This window comes from Uloborus diversus, chromosome 9, assembly GCF_026930045.1.
Source record: "Uloborus diversus isolate 005 chromosome 9, Udiv.v.3.1, whole genome shotgun sequence".
NCBI classification, from domain to species: Eukaryota; Metazoa; Arthropoda; class Arachnida; order Araneae; family Uloboridae; genus Uloborus; species Uloborus diversus.
The window spans coordinates 56,466,893-56,472,892 of record NC_072739.1 but is presented as its reverse complement, the minus strand read 5'-3'; the positions used below and the strand labels follow the sequence as shown (position 1 = coordinate 56,472,892).

The 6,000-nt window shown below is 32.3% G+C and overlaps 1 protein-coding gene across 1 annotated transcript in view; it reads left to right on the top strand.

Moving 5' to 3' along the window:
- Positions 1-1,994: 1,994 nt before the first annotated feature.
- The window catches only part of LOC129229877 (uncharacterized), a 45,972-nt gene continuing 41,966 nt past the window's right edge, over positions 1,995-6,000 (top strand). The window contains exon 1 of the mRNA XM_054864255.1: positions 1,995-2,130. The gene's annotated coding sequence lies outside the window, so the exon portion shown is untranslated. The remainder of the gene's footprint in view (positions 2,131-6,000) is intronic.

The following is a 6,000-nucleotide window of genomic DNA, read 5'->3' as shown; positions in this document are numbered from 1 at the left end:
GCGTAAGTCACAGTTGCACGAAGGGTTGCCCTATCAGTGGCATGAACATGGCACCTTAATGCTATCCTTCAGGCACCGTTCGTTTGCTTTCACCATAGACTCGATCTTTTTCAAGGATTGCCTTGACATGGGCCCTTTCCGTATGCCTTTCAACCTTGATATTCACGCAGTGCGGCAGTGTGATTACTATCCTTCTAATAGAAGACCTTGATCAGTAAGGCTCGCTCCTTCTTTTCCAAAGTCATCGTGATGAAGATGAGTGGTTTTCTGCCTTTCTATAGCTCATTTAATTTGCATAATGCATCGGCGGTTGTTGCTGAATGTTTTACGTGTGTAGAGCGTCCCCTATCGTCGATTTTCGAACTATTTTTTTATTGCATAATCCTGCTCCCCATGGTCTATATAATCTATATTCCAAGTTTCATCGAAATCCGATGTGTAGAACGGTCACTAGAGGGGTCTAAACAGGGTAACTTTAATTATAACCACCCTGTATATATTTAAAAAAGGGAGTTTTTTCTCACATGGAAATGATAACGATCGCAAAAAGGAACGGTCATTTTTTATGCTTGTTTATTTCATTTTAATTCTTTTAAAATTCATATTTCCCAAAAAATGCGGTTAAACAAACGTTCCCGTTTTTTCTCCGACTTAACTAAATCTTTACTTGCTGCAATGAATGTTTATTATCATTTGTAACAGAAAACTAACTTATACCTATTCTAAAATAGTTTTTTAAACCTAAAAATTTGTATTTTTCTAACTTCAAAAAATTAATAATAGTACTCTCAATTTCAACATTTCGGATACACATAAAAAATACAGATACTTGAGGAGCTACAAGTAAACCTTTTGCCATTGCATTAAAAAAAAATATTATGCAAGTCCATTACGTGCGCGAAAGCTATCTATTAAATCATATTAAATCAGAGGTGTTTATGATTCGACATTTTTGAAAATTTTGGGTTGCCGTTTCCGAAAGTTTTGGTCTGGCAACATTCTAAAACTGAAAAATTATAATAGGAAAAAAAAAATTAAATGTTTTTTGTATGCATGTTTGAGGAGTTTTCACGGGAGAGGGAGGAAAAGTCGAGTAAATATAAAAGTTTTTTAAAGTAGATTTTCTTTTGCTTCTTAACTCCAGGGGTAGTAGTATATAAGACCATAGACTTAACATGTTGGCCCTCTAATTCTGAAATTGTACTTTTTTCGTACAGAAGAAAGAACTTTTAATTTTGCTATAAATGATTATTAAGTTGAAAGTCTTTTGGTTCCGTTCTATGTTTAAAGATTTTTTTTTTTTTTTTTGAAGCATTTTGACAACGAATTGAAATAATTATTTTCCTGTGATAATTCCAATATTATCTCTTTAAAACTGGGTTGGGTTCTTTGTAAACTGTAGCACAATAATTCTTTCGTTTGTTTTACCTACATTTGTAATCTTGTACGTTTCAAAGAAAAAAGAGTTTAAAATGTTCCTTTTATTAAAAGTTTATTGGAGAAAAAATGCTTGCCAGTTTTAAGGAATGAATTTCGTATCAGTTTTAACCCATATAAGAAAAAATCCCAATGATAATTGTTTAACTGTTCAAAATGTGCATTGAAGATAATTCAAAACCTCAACAATTGAGAGATATCTATGGCTGATACGTATTTAAAAATCTATGTAACTGTAGAGAAAATTAGACTGGTTTAGCTCTAGATTAAATTGTTTACATCTAAAATGCTTCAAGAAATTTTTATCACATACATATCGAACAGTTCTTGAATGTATCTACATAGAGAACACATGAGAAACAATAGACATAAATTATGTCAGGCATGGGGGAGAAAAAGCTGACCGGCATTTATTTCTAGACAATCTACATTCCACCACCACAAAATGCGAAAGTAGTTGTAGCTTTTTCTTCCTACAATGGCCATCGTTTCTTCGTAGCAGACGATTGTTAAGCTGAGTTGACAGACTGTAACTGTGACTGAGTCTAGTAAGTTTCGTTTTTCTGAGCTGCGGCGACGCTTCATTCAGATAGTTATATCGAGACTCGACTGTATGAAAAATGTTTGGGATAATTGGATAGAAGAAAAGAACTTCTATCTATTGTGTCAAGTAAGCTCGGGTGATATTTTCAGGTAAGATTTTCGTTACATTTGTGCACTACCTCAAATAATACCTGTCAATAACGATATTCGCAACTCCAGGAACTCGAATACGCTACCTTGCGGTGATTAACGTTACTGCCGGAAAAGGTAAAACATTCCATTCCACGTGTTTTCTTTGGGGTAAATTACAGGTTTCAGACAGTTTGTGGTAAAATGTAATATCAGAAGAACAGAAAAAAAAAAAAAGCTTCCCACAAACACGATGAAGAATTACTGTCATTCACTAAGAGTCAAAGCAAAGTTATAAGTTTCGGCATTTGTTTGTTTTACCTTTTTCATCCGCCATTAGACAGTAGCTCCTGCGCCCCCCTATAGTTTATTGAAGTTGGGAATTGCTGCCCAGGGTTGTAAGATTTTCGGCCAGTGGTGATTTTTAACCGTGGATAAAACCGGCTTAAGGATAAAATCAGTTTTGTCCAGTTTTTGCCATTGCACGTGGGTATAGGAAATAATAAATTTTTAAATCAAAATAAATGAGTACATGCTATTTAAAAGAAATATGAAACATCAGTCTCATAATCAGTCACTGTTCATTATTTAAGTAAACAGTTAATTTTACACTATGCAAGTAATAACACAAGGCATGTTCCTAAAGGTTAACCACATAATAGGAGAAATATGTGATAAATTTTTAAAAATATGTTTTGAACAGTAAATAGCACAATATACTTACTACTTGTTTCATAGTTTTATGCACACAAAATAAATTTTAAATTTAATGAAAGTATATTACTTATTTTTAGTACATTGAATATACGTTACAAGTTTTGTGAATAATAGCTATTAGATTATATTGCAGGCTGTTTAGTATTCCTAATAAACGAAGTCATAAAATAATCTTACACATAATAATACAGAATACAACATAAATATTTAGGTATGGTTATAAACAGAAGAATCTGGTGTAATTATCACACAGGTTGGGCAATTTTATGTCATTATTGTAATCTAACTTTTTCACTTTGCAGCCTTGCCTTAATCTGCTGTTAAAAAATATTCCCTGTTAATTTATTAAAACATTTTTTGCAACAACGAAAAAACAAAACGTTTGAAAGTGATTGAAATAGATAATTTTAATTAATTGGAGCATCCATAAGCACTTTTAATACTTTAGAAATTGTTCAGAAAGAAAGATGGTAATTTCTGGACTTGGTTTTGAATAATTTAGTTATAATCATTAGTTTGTTGCTGAAGTAAATGTTTCAATATTCTGTAAATTTTAAAAAACCCACGCTATCGAGATAGTACGATTTTTCAAGGGGGCCCTTGTGAAAAAAACCCTGGTGGTTTATTTTGGGCTGAGCAAGGTTTGGCGAACCCTGTTCATGAATGAATGAAAATAATTCAATAAATAAAATACACATTTTAAATTTCTTACAACTTTAAAATAATGTACAGCTTTGATATGTATACTACAAATTTGGAAAGAGATATTTTCAAAATAAAATAAAACAACTTGTTAGCAACTTTAGTAAAAATATCATGTGTCTAAAAATTTTTAGGAGGAAATGTTTTTAAGTGCTTACTTCTCTTTTTCCAGTTGGTCTGATAACTAATTTTTAAAATATAAAAAAGTTTACTTTAATAAAACTTTTTGATGAGTATATTTTAAAAAATATCTCAAGTTTTTAATGAATTAAACCTGCAAAGTCAATTTGCGTTTGAGATTGATTTTAAGGGCAATTCCACAGTATTTTTTACAAATGTAGAATCCACAACATGATACTTTTTTTTCCATAGCTATTTAATTTACTGTTTGATTAGCACACTGTTTTATTTTGATTTCATACGTTGGTAAGGATTAACTCAGAATAAAATTTTGTGCTATTCAAAGAGCAAATTAAATAGTTATTGCAAAAAAAAAAAAAAAAAAAAGTCATGTTGTGGACCCTTCATTTGGACAAAATACTGTAAAATGGCCCTTAAAGAATTTTTTGATTAAAATCCTTACTTTCCTACTAGAGATGAGTTCGGGCTCATTTTTGAGAGCCCGAGCCCGAAAATTTGTAACCGAGCCCGCCCGAGCCCAAGTGATATTGTCTCGGACCAAAATCCGAGCCCGCCCCGAGCCCGAAGGAAACTTTCTTGTATCAAAAGCCTTCTACAATCTGTTACGTCAAATGTTCTTCATTAACAGAAGTTTCTAAATTTTCTTAAAATGCTTCACTTCAAATGCAATACTGTATGACATATTGCAATAGTAATCGCAAAAAAAAAAAAAAAAAAAAAAAAAAAATTTGAATTTTTGGCATCTTGAATTCAAATTATGTTTTTCGCAATCACGAGCGTGTGTGTTTGTGTAGGCGCATGTGTGTGGGTGCGTGGGTGCGTATGTGTATGTATGCATGTGTGTGAGTGAGTGTTGTGTACGTGCTTGTCTGTGTAGGCGTTCGTGTGTGTGTGTGTGTAGGCGTTCGTGTGTGTGTGTGTAGGCGTTCGTGTGTGTGGGACATGGACGCCACCGCCCAGCAAAAGTGGATTCCGGGGGACAGTGCTCAGGACCAGCCGCGCCGCCGCCGGTGGACGGTGGTGCTGCAGGCCTGGTCCAAGCTGAAAAAGGCACGGACGCCAAAAACGGTCAAGTGAGAACAATAAGCAATCGTGATTGCTCAAAAAAAAAAAAAAAAAAAAAAACACTATAAATAAGCGTTAATTTATTTATTCATTTATTTATTTATTTAATTTTTTTTTTTTTTGGGGGGGGGGGGTAAATTTGACATTGATTGAACTGATTTAAATGTTCCTTTCATTTTCTCACAGTAGGAAAATGTTTATTTGGTTTGAATTTGTATGGAGATTGGCAATAGAATATCTGTGCTTGAGCCCTAGCCCGAAACCTATTTTCGAATCTAGAGCCCGAGCCCGCTTCGGACTCGGGATCGGGCTGTCGGGCCCGGGCTGAGCCCGTCTCATCTCTATTTCCTACCCCTTCTTCTTTTTCTTTCTGTAAAATGCAAGTAGGGGAATATGGGGCAAAGGAAAACAGTTAAAATGACTGAGCTTTTATAAAATGAACAAATTGGAAATTTATTTTGAAAATTACAGTACATAAAGAAAGAACAGTGTATTTTATAATAAAACTTGTATGGAAACATTTCTTTTTATTTTTGGCAGTTAAATTGTGTCTTCAAAAAAAAAAAAAAAAAAAAAAGCGGAAATGTTTCACTTTTTCTTTCATGGGGCAAAATGAAAAATAAAATATTTTCCAAATTAATTATTTTCTATTTGATTATAAAAAATAGTTAAGATCAAATAACTCAGTAAATAAAAGTCAGGATTACAAAATTTAAGAATAAGGAAACAATAAACGAGTAATTAAATAGATTAATTAATTGATGCATGAAGAAAAATAAATAAGTAAAAGAGTGAATGAATAAGAAAATAAGTGCAAGAATGGATAAATAATCGAATAACTAAATGAAGGAATGTTAATGAATTAATTAACAAATGAATACGTAAGTGATTTAGTAAATGATTGAGCGACCAAACGAAATAAGCTATTTAACTTTGCCCAGCAAGTACATGCCTAATTGTAAAAAATATTTAAAATACAAATCAGCTGAATATTAACTAAAGAAATACTGCACCGAATATTAGAACGCCTCAATTAATGTGTTAAATGTTAATAAGAAGAACTTCATCATTTTATAATAACAAAAATAATTTTTTACTTGCTACAAAATATATCAATATGAGTATCAATTTTTAAAAACTGCATGTATTACCAAATGTTTTTATCTCCGGCGGTTTTTTTTTTTTTTTTTTCTTTTTTTCCTGACTGGAGTAGACAACATGTGCTACTACATATTTAAAATACTACCAGATAGGTTTCGGTAAAAG